General features: G+C 42.2%; 1 long non-coding RNA gene across 1 annotated transcript; it reads right to left on the bottom strand.

The window, feature by feature from the left end:
- Positions 1 to 313: 313 nt before the first annotated feature.
- LOC122069790 lies at positions 314 to 2,737 on the bottom strand. The gene is made up of 2 exons (XR_006137538.1): positions 2,526 to 2,737; positions 314 to 798 (listed from the first exon to the last, which is right to left on the bottom strand). It is a non-coding gene; the product is annotated as an uncharacterized LOC122069790 (long non-coding RNA).
- Between the last annotated feature and the right edge of the window lie 24,972 nt (positions 2,738 to 27,709).

Raw genomic sequence — 27,709 nt, forward strand, 5'->3', positions numbered from 1 at the left:
CTTCTGGCAGTTGTAGCATTTGACCTTGGATAAATCTTTCTATCTGCCACACTTGCCTCTTTTGTACTTGGCGGGCTTGCCTTCTTTTGGGGCCTGGTTCTGAGCCATACCTTGATTTCTTGGGTTGTCCTGTCTTTTGTGCTTGATATTACACTTGCCTCCTTGGGTGACTGGGGCAGTTATGCAGTTTGCCTCTTGGCGCTCCACCTCAAGTTCCACATGTTGTGCAACATCAATAAAATTTCTAATGTTGTCATTGTGTGTAAGAACAAGTTTTATGGGGTTCCAAGAATCGGATAATGTCCAAATGATATCTTAAACCTGCTGTTCATCAATGAGAGTGGTCCCAACATCTTTCAGCTTCCAAATCATATCCTTCACCACCCTAAGGTGTTCAGGAATAGTGTGCTTAAGATCGATCTTATACATCTCAAACTTTAAGGTCATACATACCCTTTAACCTTGTAGTAGATGTACCTCCGAAGTCAGTGTTCAGCTAGTCCCACATGGACTTAGTTGTGGTGTGTTTCTCGTAATCACGAATCAACTCATCATGCATAGCTTAATAAAAAATGCATATTGCGATCTTTATTCACCCACTGATTATAGGCTTCCATATCACGACGGTGCTGAGCGGTAGTACCTTCAGTGGATTTGTCCATAACATTGGTCAAATACTCAAGATAGTTTTTCTCATTGAGCAAATATTAAATCTTTCGATGCCACATGTCAAAGTTAGGTCTAGTCAATTTGTCACCTTTGGTGAGGTCCGCAACAACATGATTAGTGGCCATATCACTACATACAAGAATGTGCAAGGTAAACATTAGGTACACATTAAAAACTTGTTCCAAGAACCCTAATTAAAATTAATGGTTCCTTACTACACACAGTGAGATCAAAAATTTCGCTAAACTCATAATCAAATCTCACATGTGTGGGTCAAGGAAATATAATTTTAATCGATTTCGAATAAATATGAAGAGAATTATGTATCTTCAATTCACAAAATTGCGTCATACAAACGAGTGCACATGGGTCCCACATAGGAACCCCATTGGTACTTAAAGTGGCATGTCGAGGTAGTGTAAGCGTATGATATGTAGTGCGAGGCGCTTTCCCTTTACAAGGCTTCTCAAAAATTAATTATATTGTTTCAAAAAATAATTACATCACTTAAAAAACCTACTACGTCAATCTACTGAGTAGGGAGCGCCGCACTTTACATCATACACGAAGACTATTTCTGACGTACATACATGAACATGCCCACTTTAATTAAATACCAATTATGATCTCCAATCCAAAAGAAATAAATAAATAAATATCTATGGGTCAATGGGTGGAGATCGACCACGCATCCCAACAAGTGGAGCTAGTCTCAAGTCAAAACCGTCATGGGAGGGTATGATGATTTGCCAATACATTAACATATACATACTAAAACACATTTCAAAGCATTAATATATCTGGCCTAATAATGCGAAGGTTGTAGGTTCAAGTCATGCCAATAATCCCAATAATATAAAGCAAACAACATAAATATACATCATCATATTAACAACAATAAAGTAAATCATATAAATTACCCTCCCCCTTTGACTTAAGTCAATGAGGGTAAAAACATAATTTTAGGTATGGTTAAATAAACTCAAACCCTAAATTAAATTATACAAAATAAATCTTTGAGTAGGGTTCAACAAATATATCCTAAATCATAACCAATACTTTTCAATACTTGTCGATCCAAGCAAGTACCATAAAAACATGGTTCATGTGATGATCATGAGATATTTATCATTGTAGCCATCCATAGCATAACATATGCCATAATGATAAAATCCATCATATAAAACCCACCAAATATGTTTAGATTAAAAAACTTATTCACTGCCAATCCGCCCCCTAATCCATATGACCCAATAAAATCCGATCCGATCGGATTGAATCTTTAACCAATGTACAGATTTGTTATTCCCTTTTTTTTTTTTTTCATTGCTTTGACATAAGCAAACAAAAAAAGGAATGATGAAAACCTTTTTTTTTTTCAAACAAAAGATGAATTAATTGATTTGGGTACTAAATGAACAATAGTCAAACCTTCTTCCCTTTTTTTTTTTTGTTTTTTAAAACAAGAGTTCACAGAAAAAACAATTCTCACAAGTGGTGGGGCAAAGGGTTATAAGTATGGAATATTCTCTCATCCCAGCGTTTTTCACTGGTTACCGCAAGTCACAGAATAGCGGCTTCCAAGCGTACGGCGAGCTGTTCCCGCAGCCAGAGAAAAAAAAATTAGCGAAAATTCATGGGTTTCGGTCGATGCCGATGCCGATGCCGATGCCGATGCCGCTCTTATTATGGTGCGCACAAAGTGCAAATTATAGGATTAGATTTTACCATGCAGTACAGCCGCAAACAAGGATGACGAGTTGCAACGCTATGCGATCATATACGATAGAATACAACCAATAACCACGGATTTGATGCTAATGTTAAATAAAAAGTAAATGAGTATTGAGGGATACCTCAGTATAGCTTTTCTCGTAGCGGAATGAATCAGGTTGCACCTCGCGTCGATCCGCACAAATAGCAAACAAACGAAAGGATGTGACGATCTCGTAAGGCAATCGCTAGGCAATATTCTACCCTCCAAATCCAAGGATTGCAATGGAGATCCTTGGAGACACACTCTCAATTGGGAGAGACAGAAGAGAATAAGGAGAAAGAGAACACTTGAGATTAGGTGAAAACCCCAATTGGCTCTGTGGCCAAAATCCTCTCATTTATAGAGAATTGGCTTGCTAGGGTTTCCAATCTTAGTGGGTCTATGATTACCCCAAGTGGGCGATCCACAAAGGAACCGAGTCGAAACCCAGTCCGACCCATATTAATTAACATTGCTCAATATTATGCTCAAAATAACTCTAGTTAGGTAACTTTAGTAAGGCATACTATTTCACACAACTGTTGGAATTCTACTCTAATACGATCTCTATTGCTTGACCATATCTCAAGTCTAGTTCTACAGCTTCCCGTTCAAGTATCTAGTGATCAATGGTGGTGCCATAATTCCAAAAGTGGCATTTTAACAACCAAGACTGCTGCTAGATATCTTTTATCCAACTCTTGTACTAGTAATAATGGATGCTCATACTGGTGTTCATGTTTGTTGCCCTACTCACATTGGTGGCGATTTCTTTGAAAACTCAGAATTCCGTTAAAATTTAAGTTGTTCTTTTGGCGACTGATTTTGGATGGACTACCCACAAAAGAACACCTGCACAAATGGATGAATATAGACACTACTTGTGGTCTATGTCAAAAAAGGCAAGAAAATCTCTTTCATGAGTTTTTCTCTTGTGATGTTGCTCAAAAGATCTGGGCATCCGGACCATTAGGCTTTAGACCATCTAGCCTTCCCTTTAATTCTATTGCTCATTTAATAATGTATCTCAATAACTCGAGTCATTTGACTTTGACTGATTTATCTTCTTTTTTTACTTTACTAATTTCTACTTGATACCTCTTATGGATGCATAGAAATAAGGTCACTTTAGGGATTTTCTCCCTTTCTCCAAGTACTGTTATACAACAGGTGCATCATTGGACAGTGAAATTACAACACCCTTATAACAAAAGGCCTACTTACCCAATAGACCAGCTTTCGGTGTCTCAACCGAAACCATCTCGTACCTCAACAAAACATTCTGAAAAAATTTTATTTATAACATTTGTTACCGATAAGTCTTTAAACATTTTCTGGATGGGCACTGTCAGTATTCTCTCATTTTGGTTGCTTACTCTCTCTTGCTAATTTTGTTATGACAGAAGAGGGTACTAATGCTGCGGTAATGGGACTTCTGATTGGGCTCCAGGAATCTCAAGTCAAAGAAGGTGTTTTTGACAGCATTTTAATAGACTTATTTGAACTTAATAGCCTAATCTCTACTAACAAGAACTTAATAGCCTAATCTCTACTAATAATTTTTTGAAGTGGCCTTGGCTTACTTTTGGCTGGCGGATGGACATGGACCATCTTTTCTCTAACATCCAATGTTTTGTAACTGATACTCCGCATATCAGGCTTTTGAAAAGTTAGGCACAAAAAGTGCTAAACTCTAATTCATCAACTAAGTTATTGTTTCTCTTTTAGAATAATTTTTTTTTTTATCCCAAGACTGAAAAAGCTCTCACCCAATATTGGATATGTATTCAGTCCTGATCGAACGAATTTACCCCTATTTATTTGACTTCCAAAAATGGTTTTTTTTTTAGGCAAGAGAACCTACCTCCTGGCGCACGTACACGCCATGGGGAGCAACCAATGGGAGGATGTGTGCGAGTATCTTCAAAATGAGGTAGTCGGGTCTTTTTGCATCCATTGTATGTAGGTGTAGACATGTGCCAAGAGGTAGCGTTCTTTCTTCCTTTTTTTTTTTTTATTATACATGAGCGGCAAACCATGCGACCGAATGAAAAGTTTTAGGGAAATTTACATTGTTCTCCCATGTACCCTAGCCCAATTACACCTACCCCCGTGGATTTTCATTTCTTATATTTTCTCCTCTGAAACATAACACCATTAGTGAGTTTGAGTTTTGAATTGTTAAGTTATGCCATATTTTTGCTAATGCCCATATTACCCATTTCTAATGTACTCAACCTTCCAATGGATGGAAGCTATCCTCTTTGCAAGTTGTCACATAACAAGCAGTCTCTTCTCTAAAGGAGTCACCTCCAATGAGGATAGCTACTAAGTTGACTTGAGATTTCTCTGTCTTCTCCAGCGAGGAAATCCACTGATGAGGCCAAATAAGTACTAGACCTGGCACCGAGCCCTCAGCTCAGTCGTGGTAGGATGAGCCCATGGCTCGGCCTTCGTCCCACCGAGCTTCCAGCTCGATAGTGGTAGGACGAGCTCATGGCTCGGCCTTCGTCCCACAGAGCCTCTAGCTCGATCGTGGTAAGAAGACCTCATGGCTTGGCCTCCATCCCACCAAGCCTACAGCTTAGTCCCTGCCCAGCTGAACTCCCAGCACAGTTGTCATCCGAATTGAGCCCTTTCCTGACCCTTGTGTATCCTCGCTATGTAGACTTAGCCATAGCTGGTGGGAGGTGGAGGTATCTCGTACTGCCAACTCAGCAGGATGTCTTTTATCCCCTTGAACTTGCAGAACCTTATCCATACAAGGAAGTTCTCTTAAGGAGGGCTCCTTGCATAGGGAATATACTTCAGGATGGAATTTTCACCGGTACTACTAGCAAGGTATTTATAGTGAATCTTCCACCAAGATCCCAACTCACAACAAACCATGAATATACCGAGAATCAAGGAAGAATCCCGCATCAAACACTCCACCCTTTGTAAAACATGGAGCAATCAGCCAGGTCCTAACCTATAAGTACAAGAGGTAAGCCCCCAACAAGGGGGATGGATCCTTAAGGAGAAAAAGGATTGAATTACCTATTGTTGATTTCTGACTTAAGCATTGGAGGGTCTAAGCACCAGTTCAGCCCGATGCTTGCTAGTGACTATTTGTGCGTGGAGGTCTTGTTGAACACCTTGGAGCCTCCTCAGCTAGTTGAACCTTTCAGAATTTGCCACATCAGTGGCTAAGCTAACTTGTGATCTTTCTGTTTTATAGGTGTGAGCGGTGATGCCCTAATGTCTCCCCTACATCTACAGTTTTCCCTAATCTGTCTTCTCCAACGATTTGGTAGGTGTGAGTAGTGATGCCCTAATCTCTCAAGCCTGCGGTTTTCCCTAATCTGTCTTCTCAGGCGACCTACATATAGGAAACCCTCTTCTCCAGCGAAGTACGACCTACAAGGTGAAGGTAAATCTTCCTCTAAGGATTTTCTTCTCTATGTGTTCGGGTTTATGAATTCTATTAGTAATGTAATAAGGTTATGTTTTGCATACATATTTACATATTTTCTCTATTACTGCTCTATATGGGTTCACAAACACATAGGATGTATCTTTGCAGTCAACTTAGGATGTTGTGCATAACCTAGAAAATGAAAATTAAACTAACCATTGGCTTAAACCATGGATGAATAATAATAGATAGGGGGAAAGTTCTCTATGCGGCCAAATGTGATACACTGGGGCCAAAATCCGGTTTAATTTGAACTTTTGTAATAGATGATGCACCGGAGAATGTTAGTTCCAGTGACTTGTAGATAATCTTAGTCTACTGTTTGGAGGGACGAAATGACCATTCATGCAATGCAAATGTTGCCAAGACAATTGGAAGGGTTTCAGGCCTTCAAAGCATTGGTAGTATATAACTTAACCTTATTGCTTTACTCTACTCAAGCATGATATTGTGCACAAACCCCTATGGGAACCCCTCCTCAATTAGGCAAAGGGACTAAAGAAATTCAGTAAAACAAGTACAATAGGGTCTACCAGTTGATCATCTACCAGTGAAACCTATCGGTGGATCTATACTACCCTAATCAATTTATTGGTTGTGGGGCGCAGCATATTGCGGTCGTACTTTCCGATATGTTTCCCCATACATGGAGCATCACTCCTAGCAACCAATTAATATATTATGGACTTAAGATAATGGGTCACGTGGTCCAATAAGGGAATTAATGAGTTTTAGGCTCGTGGTCAGACCAAGACAGACAGGCCTTAGTTGCCCTTACCTATATATAGGTGATGAGCTTTAAAGCTCATTTATTGCAAACCTAAAAATGTGGAGAGAGAGAAAGAAATGGAAGAAAGGAGAAGAATAGAAGAGAGGATTGGAGCTCAGTGATTTCTATTCATTACTCTGCCAAGGTAGGTGGTCCATCTCCACCTCTCCCTCTTCATTTTTATGTTATAAGGTTTTAGGTTTTGGGTTTTGGTTGGTTTTTGGGCTAAAAACTAATGTCGGATCTTGATATTTGAATGGACATACCTCCTTGTGTTTGTAGAACCTCAAGACATACCCTCCAACCCAAGAATTATGCTTAATAGGCTTAGGATAGGTGGTTTGGTTCGAAAACCTACTTTTTAAGGTTTTGAACGAAGATTCAGCCAAATCTCCAGATTTCACTATAAGAAATGCGCTCTAGTAGTGTAGATGTGATACCCTACTTTCTAAACTCGATTTATTTAATCGGTTGGTTCGGTTTGGTCTTGTAGGATCTAAACCCGAATGAGTTGAGACAAGTACCGTATGGAACATGATAACAAGGGTGACTCTAAACTCGGGTTGGCCAGATGAGTTTGAACCAGTGCCTAAGCCGTGCACTTGCATGTATCACAAGGCCATGTACCAACAATAAAGGTATATAGCCGTATTTTATGAAGACTACATATTTTAAATCATATACCAAGTGTGAAATACGTGTCGGGATCTGAGTCCCATCGAAATCCCAATTATTTGGCTAAGATTCGGCCAACTGGTGGGTGGTCATAGGTGGGTCAAACCCACCAGTGTGACCTACCAGTCTGGTCATTAGATATTTTGATCCAAGTATAAATAGCATTATGACTTTTCTTTTTCCTCATTTAATGCTTAATAAGGTGGGTGAGAAGAGTAAAGAAGAGAGAGAAAAGAAAGAAAGAAAAGGGAAGAAAAAGGAAGGAAAAGGAAGAAAAAGAGGAAAAAATGCTCATGATGCGACGTCAAGGTTAGATCTTTCAATTTTGACGCCAGAAAAGTGATCCTTGTCTTGAGATCTACGATTTGAGGTAAGTGAATGCTATATTTCTTAAATCCACAAGAAACCCTTAGTAAAACCCTTTGATTCGGGTAGAAATCCTTTAGATCTTATAAATCCCACTTGAGAAGATGAATCTAAGGTTTAATGGAAGACCTACATGTTGATTTTGAAGGTTTTAGATGAAGAAATCGCAAGATTTGAAGAGCATTTGATGATTTCTTGAGTTGAAGAAGAGATTTGGAGTTTTGAAGGTGTTCTTGAGCAAAGAGGTAAGATCTGTGCTTAAAACTTTAAATCAGCCCTAGATCTAGGTTAGAATCACAATATGGGACCTTAGATGTGTGAAAAATATGGTCGAATCGACCCTTTGTGGTTTCCCTAAGGCAGGATGAAGAATGGCAGTGAACAGCAGGATCCTAGTTCTGACTGGTGGGTGCCCTAGAAAGTGGTTGGACCTATAAATCCAGAGATCACCCATCCTGGTTGGGTTTTTGGCCTGAGTAGCTGTAAGGACTGGTGGGCCACCTGGCCTGCCACTCCCGGACCACCGATCTTGGCAGAGCCCCTAGGTTGAGCGGTGGGTGGGGATCCACCTACCAGTCTGACAGTTTGGGCTCCGTTTGAGCTCAAAATGGGCGGGCAACCTTTTTTAGCGATTTTAAACGGGTTTTGAGCATCATACTTTGTTAATTGTGACCCCAAAGTGGTGAAATGCTAAACTCACTCACTTATATTAGGTTCTGCTAGGAACTCGCGTCTTCTTGTGTCGGATCTCGCTCGTACCAGGCGTGAGCTATTGTACATAACAAGTAAGTGGGGAGAGGACGTTGACTTTAATTTATGGAGTGTTTTGCATCATTTATCCTATATATAGAATATTCATGTCATCATTCTATTTGTGTGTAGATTAGCCATTCTTGAATGCCATTTGCATGCTTTGCTGGTGCATTTTAACAATTCAATTATAATATGGGTTGTTGTGCTTTACATTTCAAATGTTTAATACTTGTGATGGATTATGAGATGGATGATTTCAATTATTGAATATAATGTATTGCTAGATTAGATGCCCTAGTCGGCTTGGAAACGAATGCATTGGTGGCCCATGGAATGGGACACAGTGGCACGATGCAGTTGTACTATCACATATAGAAGTGTGTGGTTAAGAATGACATTTCCATGTGCTACGATCATTCCCAATAGGGGTTTAGGAGTTGGATATATCACTGGGGGGAAGCCCAAGGTTGTGCACCAATGGTGGTGGTTAGAAGTACGTCCAGCTGATTACTAGGACAGTTGACAACTTTGGTGATATAATCAGAGGACCAACCGTACTGCATTTACTTTAATGTCATTTACTTTAATGCAGGGCAAAGCCCAATTTACTTTAATGTCACTGAGGAGTAGCAATTTACTTTTCTGGGTACCCACGACTGACCTTCTCTGACAACCCTATGGGCGTATCATGGGATGGGGTTTGTTACTCGTACCTAGAGCATACAGGCACTGTGATTGTGAGTAGCACTTAACCTATGACTTAGCAATGTTGCTTATGTGATTTAGGATAATAAAAATGGACTTTGCATGCATTTGTATTGCGAATGCTTACTTGGTCTTTCTTTTCACTTACTGGGCTAGTGAGCTCATCCCACGTGCACACCATTTTTAGATGATCTTGTAGGTTTTTCGGCTGAGGAGCTAGAGCCAGGACCCACTGTAGAATTTCCAGCTGAGGGTGGGTCCCTAAAGATCTTGGGCACAATGTTGAGTGCTTATGCAAGAGCTGTGTTGCAGGACAGCAACAGTGATACCCAACCCGAGATTCTTTGTTATGTTACCCCTTTTGTGCTCTGGATATTTAAATTGCATTTCTTGTGTATATATCATGCCTACGGGTCCACATGTAAATGTACTATGTAAGACAATTTGGGTATCAAGAGTATTGGGGTATTTACAGGTATATACATATAAGACTTCCACTAAAATACAGATTTTACTTTCTTTAGTTGTGTGTATGCTGTGTTGTGGTTGCTGCATCGGATGATCCTGGCAAGTTTTGGGTTAATAGGAGTTAACTCGGTCACCGGTCTGGTTCTATGAGAACGGGGTGTGATAACAATAGTATCAGAGCATGATGCTCTACCCACTCACAGCATGTAAGATAGATCCCTATAGAATTTATAATAGGATCCTGGGTTGGATAAATATAAAAGCTTTAAAGAATTAAAACCTATAATAAGATGAAATTTTTTAAATTCTTGCATTCCATTGCATGCACGAGAGTAGAACCTAATCAGAATAACAAAGGGCTAATTGGCCGATTCTATAAACCATTGATTGCTAATTCTAACAAAATTCTGGCAGCATAACGGCCCTATAATTAGAATACCAAAAATTACAAAGTTTACCACTTGATGGACCATAAATATAAACATAATAAACAAAATGTGGTGACTGACATAGTAACCGCCAAATTACAACAAGTTCACCAAAACAAATAAAACTATCCAAAAGTTTCCAAACATCAACATAGACACACCACCAAGTCCAAACCATAGAAAAAGTATCAAACTGTACCAACCATAAACACATAATCACCACATAGATAAACAAAAAAAAGCAGAGGATAAGTTACAAAAGAAAGGGAAGGTCTGAATAGGCAAGTCCACTACTCCATCAATCATCATCGTCAACAGTGAATGTCTCCCCACCATTAGGCCTCGAGTCGATGTGGAGGTGTCAAACATAATAGTCAAATATATCATTAGTCAACGTAACCTCCTTTTTCTCATGGCGAAAATCAGCTGTAATCCCTTTGGAGACTTTATCCAAGTCCTCAGTTAGGGCTTGGAAGTTAGCCTCCAACTTACCAAACATGTGCTATAGTACTAACTCCCGTGCTGCACTCTCCTCCCCCCTCTCTAGGATCTTTGCCTGCCTATCCTGAAGTGCCCTCTCTCTTGTGGCACTCTCATCCAAACATCTCAGAATTTGATCTTGCCCATCTTTTAGGGCTCTCATGCTATCCATCATACTCTGGAAATCAAATGCCCCACCTGAAGATGGTGGATCTCTGAAGTGTGGGTCCGTGGCCTTAGTCTTACGAGGCTCCTCCTCAAGGATCTCCTCATCATGAATGTTCTCCACATCAAATTGAGGAACATAATCCTCATCATCCATGTCCTCATCATCATGATGAGGGATATAGTCCTCATCCTCCTCACTATCACTCTCACCTTCCATACCCTCTGCTCCTTGGCCTTATGCCCCCTGAGGTTCACCCATATGACCTTGTAGGCCCATCCTTTGTAAGTTTTCCCTGGTGAACTTATCTGCGGCAGACTTTCCTTCCTCTCCCCTTAGGTCCACCTAGAAGAACTCAAAGATCTTAGTGAGGGATCTGCCATATGGGAATCCTGCATCATTGGGATGTGCCGCATGGTAGTCCATGTCTTCAACATGATATATGGGAGGCATAGACGTGAGAGACCCTCCTCCAAGGCCATAAGGATATAGTAAGCCAGGTAGGCCGCCATGAAGTTAACTTAGTTTTTGTGACCCGCTCTAGGGAGCAAGTTGAACTGAGCCAAGCATGCAAATACACGGGCATCTGGAGTGTAGGTTGTCTCAGACAAGGGACGCACTCTGCTACCACTGATGGCCTCATAAATATGCTCCTGCATCTCCAGACTCAAATCTGGGCCCACAACCTTTATCCTTGGGGCACTATAGAAATGGGTTCCACCCGTGGATATACCCAGGATCCCTACCAACAGATCCACAGTCAATAGAATGTTTACTCTCTTTACCATGCTAGTAAGGGAGTACTCTCCATTCTCAAATGATACCTCCAGGTTGCAGTAAAAATACTGGACTTGATCCTCATAGAAGGGTCGGTCGGGGTCAAGCATAGACTGCCAACCCAATGTCGTAAACTTATCCAGCATCTGAAAACCATCAAAATCCCCCACCACCACTGTTTTCTCCATCATGACTGGCCTTTTAGAAAATATTAGCCATAGAACAACCTCTCATCAAAATCTTCGGGATCAGTAGAAGCATTCCTCCTAGGTCGGGCTCGCGAAGAGGAAGAAATTGGGGCTGAGTTTTTCCCCTTGGAGGTAGTTGTCTTTCTTCTCTTAGATGAGGAAGTTACCTCCTTGCCTCTTCGTGAAGACATCCTGAAATTTCAAGGAGATAGGTAAGTGTAGATAAACAAAGGTATGAAATGAAGATAATAAGGAGTAGTATAAAAAGGAGGGGGGGTGGATGGAGCACTAAGATAAATGAAAATGAATGAAAAACCCCAAGGTGCAATTGCCATTATCAAAATGCATTGGTGTGAAGTGGTAAATTTTAGAGGAAATGAATGAATATTTGGTAATGATGAACAAGGCAAGGTTGCCTATCAAATAGATGGAGATGGAAGTAGATGAGCATGAGACCTTCTCAATACCTAAATGCAGTTAAATAGGTAGCAATAAACAAAAATCATAACAAAAAATTGCAGTAAATTGGAGAAAAAGGGATGGAAACCCCAAAACAGAAACTTGAGGGAAAATGGGGGTTTTACATGGGTGAAATTGATTCAATCACGATGGAAAATCGATGTATGCCTACAAAAGGAATTATCTTAAATCTATTTTCACTACTAATTGATAGAGGATGGACATAGTTGTATCTTTCATTCATAAGGAAAAGAGAAGCAAATGAGAAAACCTGAAAATTTTGTTTAAAAAAAAAAAAACCCGAAACCAAAGAAGAGTACCTTCATATCAAAGAGGTGAAGCTTATGCATACATGAATGGGAATGATTTCCCTACCAATGTGTGTGTGCAATGAGAGTGGAGAACACCATTGAATCATCAAATTTCAGGACAAGAGGTAAAATGAGAAGAAAACCCCAAAACAGGGGAATCTAGGGCAAAATGAGAGTTTACTCTCCATAGGTCCATAAAATATGACCAAATACAAGTGAAGATCACAAATGGAATGCTATATTCACCCACATTAATCCTATGGTAAGAAGAATCAACAGAAAAATTGATTTTGGAGCATATAAATACAAAACAAACCCAACACCAAGTTTGAGGAGAAAGAGGAAGAAGAGAAACTTACTTGAGGATTGGAGAAGATGAGGAGGGATTTGAACATGAAATGGTTGGGTGAACTCGCTAGTGGAATCGTTGGAATGGTCCCTCAAATTGCCCTTGCTCTGTGTCTTGAAGAGAAGAAATGAGAAAGTGGAAAATCAGGGTTTTAAAACTTTTTTTTAAGTCACTTTGGTCGCAATTGTGGGCCCCAGCCTGGCCTTGCTCACTGGTTCAGCCCGTCGGTTTGGGTTTCAAGGCTTAGATCACCCTGTGTTTGGGTTTTTGCGTATCTCATGCCTAGTAGACCCCAAATTGGTGTAATTATGAGTGTTTCATCATATAGTTAGACCTTATCGTGTGGCCAATCTATGTTTTAGTGGTTAAATACGGGTATAGAACACCATGGTACACACCAGATTCGGTAGCAATGATCAAGGTACCCCTCGCGGTCCCCGTCCAGTTGGTCGACCACCAAATCTCCGTGGATCTCGATCCATGGGGTAATCCTCACACCCACCTGTCATCACTTCAGGTGATATTGTGACACTGTGAGGGCAGCAGCCAGAGATGGATCCCCATCCTTGCTCCTCTCTCTCTCTCTCTCTCTCTCTCTCTCTCTCTCTTCACATTCATGTGAGAGGGGGAGGTCGCTCGAGTCATGTGTCCTTCGCTTGTAGGCCCCGTACCGCCATATCGACGCTTGGAGATACAAGGAGGCCTATTTCGAAAGAGTGTGAATTTCATCATTTGAGATGGGGGTTTTGATGATGGTCTAATTAGGGGATCAAGATCATGCAAATGGGGTTTGGAGTTGCCACCTAGGGTTTCTAGCCTAGGACCCAGGGGTGGGCTCGATTCCTAAGAAAAGGACTTGAAATTTGGTATGGTTCAGAAATTTAGGATAAGTGTCAGGTTACAGAGTTGGGAAGGTGTTAAGCACCCAATCTGCTCGGTTCAACCGGTATTCTTGCTAGATGCTTGAGAACAAACATTTTTTACAATTGTTACTATTCCATATGTATGGCTAAGTTATCACACATATATACTGTCACACCCCATTCACACTGAACCGGGCCAGTGACCGAGTTAACACCGGTTAACCCAAACCTGCCAGGATCATCAGATACTGTATTCCACCACAGCATACACACAACTAATATAACCTTATCAGATCAGCGGAAGACTAAGTTTTACCTGTGAATAATCCCATAATACTTGATACCCGGATAGTGATACAATAATTATATACATTTGGGCCCGAAGGCATGATATATACACAAAAAGAATAAAACTCAATTATCAAGTACGAAAGGAAATCCACAAAAACAATCAGAGTACACAGCTCGGCTCGGTATCAAGGCTAGAGATCAGCTCGGCATCAAGGGTTGAGCCCAGCTCGGCATCACGTGGTAGAGATCAGCTCAGCCTCAGAAGTGGAGCTCAGCACGGCCTTAGAACTGCTGTCTCGTAGCACAACTCTTGCACGAGCAGTCGGTGCCGTGCTCTAACTCCTCAGGGGTCCACCAGTCCTCTTCAGGAAACTCGACTGTGGGACCCACCCCGTGCTCCTCAGATGTATGACCTGCAAAATCATCTAAAAAGGGGCGTATACGTGGGATGAGCTCACTAGCTCAGTAAGTGGTAAGTTGGACCACACAACAGTCCACACATCACAACACATCATATGCACTACATGCCATGCTATACATTTTAAATCACATCCACCTAAGAAATATTACTAAGTCCTTAGTTTTAGTACTACTAAAACCACAGTGCGCGTATACTCCAGGTACGAGCTGCGAACTCCCTCCCATGATACGCCCATAGGGCTGTCGGAGAAGGCCCACCGTGAGTACTCGGAAAAGTAAAGACAATGCCGTCCACCGGCTCTCAACAGAAATGTAAATGACTGAAAATAAAGGTGCTGACTCCAGCAATTGAAAAGCAGTACGATTAGCCCTCTTGAATGTACCACCGGGGTTACCGACTGTCCTACATGACCCATCGGACGTTATGTCTAACCGCCACAGTGACCCGACGACCGCGACCACTGTTTCCTCCCAAATGATAACCCAACACCTTAACCCTTGTTGGGAAGGGTCGTAGCACGGGATGGTGAAAATCCTAGTACCGCATGCTCCTATATGATAATAGTACGATTGCATAGTGCCTCCGTGTCCCATTCCACGGGCCACCAATGCACTCATTTCCAAGCCGACTACGGCATCTAGTCTATCAATGCATCATGCACCATGATGTCCACATTCAACATATAAACATCTCATTCAATTGGCATTTAGAAAGTAAACATAGCACATATGCATCACAATGTGAGGAATGACTAATCTACATAGCATATTCATGATGGCATGACTAGACTAGACATAATTAAATGAATGTCAAACAATGCCTTGAAACAAGGCCAAACGTCCTCTCCCCACTTACCTGTAGCGTACAAGGATTCCTGTTCGGTACGGGTGAGATCCGATGCGAATCGGGTCGGATTTGGTGAACCTAACATAATTGAGCGGGGTTAGTACTTCACCATTTTAGGATCAAAATTAATGAGATCCGACGACAAAATCATGTTTAGAACGTCAAAAGAAGGTCACACGTCCGATTTGGGTCCAATCGGACATAAGGATCACCCTCGGGGCCACACGGGTGGGTCAGACAGGTGGGCAGTTTGGCCCACCGATCCTACCCACCGGTTGGGACAGGCGGGTTGGGGCCCGCCGGTATGGCCCGCCGGTTCCACCCACCGGTTGGGCCAGGGGCCCCTACTAGGACAAGTGGGTAGGATGGCCCACCGGTTGGCCCGTCGGTTGGGCCCGCCGGTTGGGTCCGATGGCCCCCCTGCCTTCTCAGGTGGGTGCCCACAGGCGGGTAGGGGCCCACCGGTTGCACCCACCGGTCTTGGCGGGAAACACCCTGTTTCTTCCCCATTATCTCCCTTCTTTGGGGAATCAAATGGGGGCTTTTCCCATCCATTCTTCACATCTTCAAGGTCCTATAGGATGGTTCTAACCTAGATCTAGGTTAGATTCAAGTGATGGGAAACCATCTTACCTTCTTTGCTCAAGAACGACTTCAAGCCCTCCAAATCACTTCAAATCCACAATGCTTCTTCCCCCTTGTCAATATCTCTTCAAATCCTTCAAGATCAACACATAAATCATCTATTAAACCTTAGATTCATCATTTCAAAGGGGATTTACAAGATCTCAAGAAACCATACTCGAATCAAGGGTTTAAAGCTTGGATATGGTGAATGTTCACAAAACCCAACTTTGCTTACCTCTAACTGTAGATCTAGAGTTGAAGATCACTCTCCCGGCGCTGGAATGGGGAGATCAAGCTTCGGCGCCGCTGAAATCCCTCTTTTCTTCCTCTTCCTTCTCTTCCCTTCTTCTTCCCTTTCTTTTCTCTCTCCTCTTTACTATCCTCACCAACGTACGGGTGACATAAATGGAAAGAAAAGAAAACATAAAGCTTTATATACAATTCCTAATTAAGTGAATAGTGCACATGGGTGGGTCACTCAGGTGGGTGGGTGCACCCACCTGTCCTACCCACCTGAGGGCCAAAACTTAGGATTTTGACAGAGTTCGGGCCTCGGCACGAACCCCACCCCTGGCATACGATGTAGCATACGTATATACCTTAAAATACGGCTATAATACCTACTTTATCCGTACATGGCCTTATGGTAGGTGCATGTACACGGCTTGGGCACTCCTGTCTCTTCTGGCACTGGCTCAGACTTGTCGGGCCAACCGGTGTTTAAGGTCACCCGTGCCATCATAGCCCATAAGGAACCCGTTCTAATTTCCTCCGGCTCGGTTCCTGCATGGTTAAACCGGTTCAACCGCGAGATCAGACCGGGTTTAAGAAGCAGGGTATTACATTCTCTCTCCCCAAAACCCCTCTTTTACCCATTAGACGAAAGCCCTCCCAACCCATTTTGTCTGAGGACCTCTTTTACCCATTGGATAAAAGCCCTCTCCACCCACTTTAGCCAAAAAAACCTATAAATACCCCCTCCATTGGATTTTAGACACCATCCATAGTAGTGAAGCTCTGCTTTCTCTCCTCCCCTCTCCCTCTTGATTTTGTTCAGGTCTTCGGAGTGATCTTCATCAAGTTCCAAAATCTTGTTCAGATCTTCGAAGTGTTCTTTGAGACTTTGAAGTTCTTCAATCCAAGTTCTTAGCCCAATCCAGTTTTTGCCAAATATAGTGTGTTCTTCTACCCCCTCCTTTGAAAGTTCTTGAGTTTTACCAGAAATAGAAATCCCTCTCCCTTGAGGTTTTTCAGGTCTACGAAGAGATCTTTGTCAAGATCCGGAACTCTATTTGGATCTTCAAAGTGTTCTTCGGGGCTTTGGGGATCTTCAATCCATCTTTAGGTCAATCCATTTCTTTCCAAAAATAGTAGTTCCTAGCGGAAGCCCTATTCGAGTGTAGCTGGAATCTTTCTAGAAATAGCTAATCATGGGCCCACCCCTCTTAACCCAAAATAGGGGTCAAATTTAGGTATAATCTCTCTCCTCATTTAAGCATAATGTAGATATCTAATAGACCTAGTTTTAATGTACATAGTAGTTTAAATTCGGTTAATGTATATATGTGTGATAATTTAGCCTTGCATGTGGAACAGTAATAATTGTGGAAAATGTTCATTCTTAAGCATCTAGTAGGAAGACCGGTTGAACCAGGTAGATTGGGTGCCTAACACTTTCTAAATTCTACAACCTAACACTTACCCTAATTCTCTGGACTAGACCAAATTTTGGGCCCTTTTCTCAGGAATTAGGCCCACCCTCGGGTCCTAGGCCCATAACCCTAGGTGGTGACTCCAAAGCCAATTTATATGATCCCAATCCCCATATTGGACCATCATCAAACCCTCGTCTCAAATGACAAATTTTACACTTTTGCGAAATAGGCCTCCACGTATCTCCAAGTGGCGATACGGGGCCCGGAAGCAAAGTGCACATGACATGAACCCCTCCCCTCACAAGAAAGAGAGAGAGAAAGGAGAGAGGATGAGATGTAAGTCCTTTTCCCCCAAAAAAGAGAAGAGAGATATCATCATCCTTTCTGGACGCTACCCTCACAGTGGCGACTCCACTGGGGATAAATGTCAAGCTTCCGATACTAGATGCTACCTTTAAATGCAAGAATATTTTCCACCACATTTGTTTGAAAACATGTTTGGCTAAATCCATGTTTGTAATTGTATTCACTAACTGCATCATGCATCGTGTTCGAAGTGAAATCATTTGGCGAGGATACTCCCTGTCATGCCCGCACCCTTAGGGAGGTCAGTGCATGACATACTAAGTACTCTAAGAGAAAATGATAGCCACTTCCTGTACAAGAGTGGAAGGTATCATCAAACGGCGAGGATGTTGTATTTGTGCTAGCACCCAGGGGAAGTCCGTCCACTTTATGGTATTCTGAAATTGAATGAGTCATCAAATGGCGAGGATGTCCGTAATTGTGCCAGCACCCTCGGGGAGGTCCGTGCACTTTATGACATTCTGAGATCAAATGATGGTTACGCTACATACACTTTTGCATACAATCACTCACGGTTCCACCACCTCGTGGCCAATTGTTTAACCTCGTGTGTAGTCACGAGTAAAGGGTAAGGAAGTCACCCCCTTGATCTCGTAGCTATGAGTATACCAAAAGGATCACGTACCTTGCGTATATAGATCCTGTCAAGGAAGCCTTGTCGGTCCTATTGCATCCACCACATGCTTGCATCATGTAAAAAATAGATGAAGAAGCTAGGAGCGCCACAAGCTAACTGTAGAACTTGTTTTGCAGTCTTGAAAAGGAATGTTCTTACACTATATTCCCGTCGTATAGAATTGATTTCCTAAAGTGGGTTTCAGATAGAAGGTGTCCCTCCTCTTTAAGGAAAAAGTCCAGATACGTGACTCAGGGGCAATCCCGTTGGAGTCACGTCAGGTCCCAAGAAGTCCCCAAAAAAATCAGGAGGAAGGACACCTAGTGGGGAAAAGAGCAAGGAAAGCATGACTTTATTGCACGGAATGTCTTATGGGAATATTCTCGACAAGCCATTTATATGAATCTCCCGCTTATTACATTGGGTGGACCAGGGGCATCAAACCCTATCCACCCCCAATCATTAAGCGGACAAACTTTGGATGAATCATTGGTTGTTAATTTAGTGAATGTGTGAACAAGGGGTTGAGAATTCAAGAATCCTAAAATAAGCCACTTTTGGTTCAGGCACAATTCCACACCTCAAGTATTCCCTGCGGTCCTTCTGGATGCATCGGGGTAATCGGTTGACTCACCAAGGTCCAGTGTCACCTATGTCATCTATCCGAGATTGTCTATTACTGAGTGATTACAACCCAGTTAGTATGGATCCACACAACTCTAAATCACCCAAATAGACCTGGGTCCGTCTAGTGGAGACTTTACAAATAGAAATGGCTAAAGTCAAGAGAGGGATAGCTCAGATATTGCTTGCACTTTAGAATCCTCCCAGAACTGATCCTAGGAGTGATCCGGCACTGGCTACAGGAGATGTGGAACAGAATGGAGCTACAGGTTATCGTGGGAACTCTTTAAGAGTTAACTTAGGAGAACCGAAGCAAGTTAGGCCAACCGGCCAGAGAGGAACCTCACTGCCCCGTCCAAATAGTCAACAGGGAACCTACTTTAGGGTCCCTTCTCCTAGGGTAATGATTAAAGATGAGGAAGAGGAATTTGTAGCACACGTCCGCATTGAGCCTCCAGAGATGGTGAAAGAAAGGAAACTCAGAGAGCAATTAGAGAAGTTGGAGAACATGATTCGAGCGGGAAAAAGCTCGGAAGGCCAATCAATAGATTCAGAGGAAATGAGTTTCTTCTCCGGAGCAAGAATTCCCAAAAAATTCAAGTGGTTGACTGATAGGTTTCATGGGTCAGAAGACCCCAAGGCTCATCTCAAAGTCTTTCTCAGCATCGCCAAGTCGTGGTAACATGCAAATAACCAGGTGGGGCAAGCCTTCATGTCAACCCTATTGGGACCAGCACTAAGGTGGCTCACACAGTTAGAGTCATCCCAAACTCAAAATTGGGCGATAGTGGTGAAAGCCTTCACCAAACAGTACTCATAAAACACCGAAGTGGATGTGAAGCGACTAAAGCTTGAGACTTTGAGGCAACAACCTGGAGAAGGATTCACTGCCTTCTTAATAAGGTTTAGCAATAAGGCCACCAAGATGGCAGATCGGCCTTTAGAAGCAAAGAAAGTGGAGATGCTGATAGAGAACTTATCAAAGCCTTATTATAATTGTTCTTTACTACCAACATCTATAGACTTTTGATGCCTTGATAGCCACCGGCACATGGGTGGAGAACAGAATCCTAAGGGAAGCCCAATATCAAGGATCCTCCCAAGATACAGGGAAGAATACCAAAGTCGAACTAGGAAAGGGCCCAGAAACTAATGTGGTAGGTACAGTGCAGCAGTCAAGCTCACCAGCCACTTCTTCACAGCCATTCATAATACAAGCAGATGTACCCTCTCAGAAGGCCCCTCAACCAAGAAGGCAGTTTTCTGATTTAGGAATGCCTATGATTGCAGTATATTAGAAATTAAAGAAACAAGGATTGCTAGGGACAAAGGCTCCAAGAGTGATCAGCAACCCTCCTCCAGCTTAGTAGAGGGATCATGAATATTGTACTTACCATACTCAGAAAGGGCACACCACTGAAAGGTGCATAGGTCTCCTACATGCGATCCAGGACTTGGTAGACAATAGAACCATTGAGGTCAAGGTGAAGCAACCTCCCAATGTCAACACCAATCCAATTCCCGTTCATGTGAACAATCTAGATAAAGAAGCCATAGAAAGTGACCCTACTCAACTCATTGCATCTCGAGCTTGGAGGAATCCCATGAATGCCCGCAAGAAATTCATGAGTCAAAGGGCTAGAGTCATGAGGACTCCCAAAAGGAGAGAATCATTAGAAGAAGTATCCGAAGATCGGACTCCCACCGTTCATCCTTCCTCATCAACAGAAGAATCCACCATACCATATTACCAACCTCCACCATACCTTCCAGCTTCACCATATTATCAGCCTCTGCCATATCATCAACCTTCCCCTTACCATAAAGGAGAAGGAATTTCCTTATCCTATCACTCCCAATCCTCATATTCCATATCTCACATCATACATCCTACTTCTTATCCATCATCACCCTCATACCAATCCCATTCTCAAGGTTTGGCATATAACCCAAAAGAAGGATGGACGGACGGGTACAATTGGAAGGATATGCTTGCACTACCAGATTCCCCAAAGATGACCTCATCAACAGAATCAGTGAATGCTTTAGGAGAAGACCAGAAGGGTGATCCCACTTCTCTAATTCAGTCCACCATGCCTTAAGAGGATAATCCATAAGTAATTAAAAAATTCATAGATGATCTCCTCAGGGCAGTAATAGCATTGTTAGTAGGAGAACAAATCAAAAAGCATGTCTCCCTAATCCACATAGGGAGTGATACAGAGGATGATGACGATGACAATGACAATGAGGATGAGGAAGAGGATAAAAATGATAGGGATGACTCTGATTCTCAAGAGGATGAGGAGTATCCAGACTGGGATGACTGCTAAGGGCCTTGGTACAATGACAATGATGATGAGTCAGAATATTACTCACCAGCACATTCGACATGTTTCTCAGTTTATGCTATTGGTGGTGATAACCTAATAGCTGATCCGATAGGTGGCATTTACCCTTCCCTATGCATGGAGGGAGACGATTCTACATCAGATTCAGAAAATGATGAGGAATCTGGAGAGCCGACACAAGTTTATATGGACGAACAATACTCCACATTTTAGTTGGAAGAAAATCTGTGTGAAGTGTACTCTAACACATTGAGAATGCAAGAAAGGGTCGAAGAAATTGATAGCATATTGGGTGAAGTAACTATCAGTGATAGTTACTGCCAAATGACACATTTGCAAAAGCAGTAGACTCCGTATTCCAACAATTGTCTAATGTAGTCAAGAAGTTGCGAGCTAGGGCCCTAGGCATTTGTGGAGGACCTTGACTTCACACCCCAAGTAGGGAGGGGGAATCAGAAGAAGAGGATGATCCCATGGTAGGGACAATCACCATAACAAATAGTGATGATGAAGATTGTTATCCCACTGAAATTATTGCGAAGAATCCAGTCAGTGTGATGGAGACCCGAAGCAAGAGAGATTACAAGGGAAAGGCTCTAGCAATGCAACAGTCAGGGACCCATGAGGCCGGAACCAGCAGCTTGAAGAAAGAACCAAAGAACCGAGTCTTGTCTCAACTCACAAAGTCCCAGGCTAATATCTCAATTTGGGGTTTGTTGATGGCATCCCCCACACACCGTGAAGCAGTTTTGAAGTCTCTCACCAATGTACAGGTGCCGATCAAGATAAATCTGGCACATCTCACACATATAATTGGGGCAACTTATGCAGTGAAATCCTTGATGTTCTCAGATTCAGAGCTTCCCAAAGGGGTCCGGCACAATCGAGCTCTCCACATCACGGTAGAATACCTTGACAAGGTGGTTCCCCAGGTTCTTGTTGACAATGGGTCCGCTTTGAATGTGCTACCATTGAGATCAGCAAAGAGTATTGGCATTAAGTTGGAAGAAATGAGGCCAACCACCCAGACCATATGGGCATATGATAATACCAAGAGGAAGATCCTTGGCATCATTACCCTTGCCTTAAAGATTAGCCTGGTGAATTTTGATATTGATTTCCAAGTCATTGATATACCGACGACCTTTAACATGCTCTTGGGAAGGCCTTGGTTGCATCCTGTGAAGACAATGTCCTCTAGTCTCCATCAAAAAATGAAGTTCATTCATGAAGGGAAGGTGATCACAATAGTTGGAGATCCCGAAGTTGTTAATACCTTGGCCAATATTGAAAATGGGGAAGAACAAGACCAGGAAGTCTAACTAGTTGGTTTTGAATTGGACACAACTTGTGCAGCCATTGCCAAAGAAGCATCAAAGGAGAAAATCCCAACTAACTATGAAGCCATCTGGAGTCCACTGGTGAATCAGTTGATGAAGAATATGCAATATGTTCTTCGTATAGGGCTAGGAAAATATCATCAAGGAGTTCCCAACTCCCCTGACCACCAAGGGGCAGAAAGTGTTGAGTATGACTAGGAAGATCTCCATCTCTTACTACCCTACTCTCAATGGGTATTTTGTAAAATAAGGAGAAGATTTCCCCTTTTGTGGAAATGTGGAGCCATGGTTTGATGAAACCACCGCAAGGATGCAACCAAGATTTGAAGTGTTTTTCAAAGATGAGTTTGATTGGGTGACTCCTGAAGTGGGACAACTGAAAGCGCTAGTCAATGAAAATGACCAAGACAGTTGCATTACTGGGATAGCAGAAATTGCACTAATTGAGACTCGGTCTTCCTCTGGTGACCCTATAACATTGATCCAATCAAAGGAGGCACCAAGTCCTCGAGTTCTCTTAAAAAGAGAATTGGAAAAGAAGATAAGGCTCACCTAGAGTCTGCCGCTTCCCATTGATCTGAAAAACTATATTTGCTCTCTCCTATAAGAACCAAGCTCCTGAGAGCTGCATGAGCTTAAGCCTTGTCCTTTTAGAGGAAGAAGTACGTATATGAATCAAGAAGAGCATAGAGAATGATGGTATGTATGTATTGTGCTTGAACCAACTACAATGGTAAGACTTGTGAAGGTGGTCAAAGATGTGACCGAGGCACCCGGATGGCATCCCTCAATAGACTGAAAAAGATGGACTTTATAGAAAAAGGACTGAGCAGTCTCCACCAATCTTCACCCCTCAGAATGTTCGGCTTCTGAAAGCATGAGATTGACCAGCTGATATTTATGAAGAAACAGGCACCTATCCAAAAGAACCATTGCACCACTAAAGAAGTAGCAGCAACTTTCTCAGAAGGAAAAGAAGGCCCTTTGCCACACCTCCTCATTCATCAAGCCACCGAACCGCTCTTGAACTGGACAAGCATTGGAGAAAACTTTAAGTTTTCTCATGCTATTAAGTCAACCAACCTGAATACCCCTGGCAAAAGCATCAATCTGGTTATCAAGTCTGTAGTCGAGTCAGTTGTTTATGATTTCGTATCGGCCTCCCATCTCGAGGAGAGTTCAGAGTCCTTGTATGTCGAGTCTGTTACTCCTTCTTTCATGAATGAAATTTCTGATTCTGAGTATGACTTGCCTCCTTTTTCTGATGATGATCTTAATAAATATCAAGAATCAATAAAACAATGCAAACCAAAGAAGCCCAACCCATCCATGAGGATACTCGGGTTATTAATCTAGGAACCGACCAATGCCTTCGAGAGGTAAAAATTGGCACTACCCTTGATGACAAAGAAGCAGAAGAGATGATTAGTCTTCCAAAGGAATTCACCAGGTCTTTGCTTGATCTTATGAGGATATGTCTGGTATCAACCCCAACATCGTGCAGCATTGATTGCCTACTTACCCTGGGGCAAAACCAGTAAAGCAGAAGCTCTGAAGAATGCGGCCACAATGGAGTGAGAAGATTAGAAAAGAAGTTGTGAGGTAGTGGAATACGGGATTTCTATAATTGGTGAAATACCCCTAATGGTTGGCCAACATTGTACCAGTACCAAAGAAGGATGGCAAGGTATAAATGTGCGTGGACTTCTGAGATCTTAACAAAGTGAGCCCTAAAGATGACTTCACATTACCTCACATTGATGTATTGGTGGATAATGGAGCGGGGTATGCTTTGTTATCATTTATGGATGGATTCTCAGGATACGACCAAATAAGCATACACTTAGAAGATTGTGAGAAGATAGCCTTCACCACTCCATGGGGAACCTATTGTTATAAGGTAATGTCTGTTGGATTGAAGAATGCTGAGGTAACTTATCAGAGAGCAGCTACGACAATATTGCTGACATGATGAACAAAGATGTGGAAGTTTATATGGATGACATGATTGTAAAGTCAAAAGATTGACAAGGGTATATTCCTACCCTAAGCCGTTTCTTTGAAAGAATCAAGAAGTATCAGCTGAAATTGAACTCTCAAAAGTGTATATTTGGGGCAACGGTAGGAAAGGTGTTAGGTTTCTTGGTGAGTGAAAGAGGCATTAAAGTCAACCCTATCAAGATCAAGGCAATTCAGCAAACACTCACATCTTGGATTGAGAAGTAAATATGAGGATTTTTGGGTCACATCCAGTATATTAGTAGATTCATAGCTTAGTTGACTATAATCTGTGAACTAATTTTCAAGCTACAGAAGAAGGATCAGCCCACGGAATGGAATGACCAATGCTAATAAGCTTTTGACAAAATCAAGGGATACCTCATGAACCCACCAGTATTGACATTGCCGGTGGAAGGAGAACCACTTCCTTGTACTTATCTATGGGATAATATTCTATGGGCTCATTGCTAGCATAGAAGGAGACGAAAGAAGGGGCAGAGCATGCCATATATTACCTCAGCAAGAAGTTCCTGGAATATGAGACACGGTACACATCTTTGGAAAGAACTTGTGCTACATTGATTTGGGCAATGAAAAGGTTGCAACACTATATGGTTTCCTATCCTGTGCACTTGATCTCAAGGATGGATCCCATCAAATACCTCTTCGAGAAACCAGCCTTAACATGAAGGATGGCCCATTGGTTACCCTTACTATCAGAGTTTGACATCACCTATGTTACCCAGAAATCTATCAAGGGGCAGGCTATAGCCGATCATTTAGCTGCCCACCCCACAAAAGATGGAAGAACCTTGGATGATACCTTTCCCGATGAAGGAATCACAGTGATAGAGGAAGAAGACACAGTTAATGAATGGCAGTTATTCTTTGATGGAGTAGCCAATTAGAGGGGTTGTGGTGTGGGAATATTGCTTGTCACTTCTGACGGCCTTTATTTGCCTTTATCATTCTGCCTCGGCTTCCCTTATACCAATAATATTGCTAAATATGAAGCTTGTGCTTTGGGGCTCAAAACTGCTTTGACTATTAGTGTAAAAAGGATCAAGGTTTACGGTAATTCATCCATCGTCATCTGCCAGACACTAGGAAAGTGGAAGACTAGAGATGAAAAGTTGAAGCTGTATCAAGAACATCTGAAAGAGGTGATTGAACACTTTGAGAAGATCCCGTTTGAATACTTCCAGAGAGATAATAACAGGTTTTCTGATGCCCTTGCGACCTTGGCTTCCATGGTAGAATTCAACCTATAGCTAGGGTCCAACCATTCCTGGTAGAATAAAGAAGCAGGCCCATTTATCAAAATTTGGTGAACTCTCTCACTATGGATGGTCGGTCTTGGTTTGCTCACATAGTGGATTTCATCAGAGAAAGGTACTCAGTTGAAGCAACTGACAGAGAAAGGAAGTACCTGATTGAAGCGACTTACAGAGAAAAAAAGTTTCTGAGAAGATATGCCACCCAGTTTATTCTTCAAGAGGATTTGTTATACAAGAGCTCCTATGATAGAATACAGTTGTTGTGTGTGGATGAAGAACAAGCTACAACCAGCATGGAGGAAATTCATCAAAGTCTCTATGGACCCCACATGAATGCTAAGATGTTATCTAAGAAGATCCTTAGGCTGGGATATTACTGGAACACAATGGAAGCAAATTGCATAGACTTTGTTAAGAAATACCACAAGTGTCAGATATTTGTCAACATCATACATATCCCACCAACCGAGCTGCATTCGCTCAGCTCACCTTGGCCATTCTCCACTTGGGGCATCGATATCATTGGAAAGGTCAACCCTAAGGCATCCAACTATCACGAGTTCATCTTGGTAGCTATTGATTATTTCACCAAGTGGGCAGAAGCTCAATTCTATACGGTCCTCACATCTGCTAAGGTAGCCAAATTCATTCAAGAAAATATTATTTCCCGATATGGAGTACCTCAAGAATTGATATCAGATCAGGGATCCCATTCCTAGGGCAAGACCGACAAAATCTGCACAAAGTTTGGTATCAGAAGACATCACTCTACCACTTACAAGTAGTAGACCAATGAGGTAGTGGAAGCAGCCAACAAGAACATCAAAGTCATCCTGCAGAAAATGGCAGAAACGCACAAGGTTTGGGCTAACTAGTTACATTTTGCCTTGTGGGCATACCGGACTTCTGTACGATCCTCAACAGGGGCCACCTCTTTCTCTTTGGTATATAGGGTTGAGGCAGTTCCACCCGTGGAAATCCTGGTACCATCCCTAAGAGTGCTCCTTGATAGTCAGCTACCTGAAGGAGAATAGGTGAAAGCCAGACATGACGAGCTCAATTTTCTCGATGAAAGGAGTATGAAAGTCATGGATAACCTGAAGAAATATCAATTGAGAATGGCCAGGGCCTTTAACAAGAATGTAAAGCCCTTCCACATAAAGGTGGGTGAACTTGTTTTTCAAGAATAAAGAGCCCCGATTCATAACCCGAGAGAAAAATTCAAACCCAACTGGAGTGGCTCATTCACCGTCAAAGAGATTTTACAAGGCAAAGCTGTGAAACTCATAGACCACAACGGTGAAGAAATACCCAGACTAGTCAACATGGATAAACTTAAGAAATATTATGTCTAATATGGTGAATAGCCTGAACTACGCCAGACATGATTCCTTTTGTGCGGTCTCAACCATATAAAGGCAATAAATTGGTTCCTCAATTAATAATCAAAGTATCTTAAAAGGTCATCATAGTTTGAGTTCCCTAAGAATCACTATTTGGCATGTAAGGCCATTAGGTATCTGTCATCCACCCATTGGTTCGTCACTTCTTCCCTAGGATTGTGTCCCCAAGAATCGCCATTTGGCATGCAAGGCCATTAGGTATTTGTCATTCACCTAGGGTCCGTCAACTCTTATCTAGGATTCTATCCCCTA

This window comes from Macadamia integrifolia, unplaced genomic scaffold (genome assembly GCF_013358625.1).
Source record: "Macadamia integrifolia cultivar HAES 741 unplaced genomic scaffold, SCU_Mint_v3 scaffold713, whole genome shotgun sequence".
Lineage (NCBI taxonomy): Eukaryota > Viridiplantae > Streptophyta > Magnoliopsida > Proteales > Proteaceae > Macadamia > Macadamia integrifolia.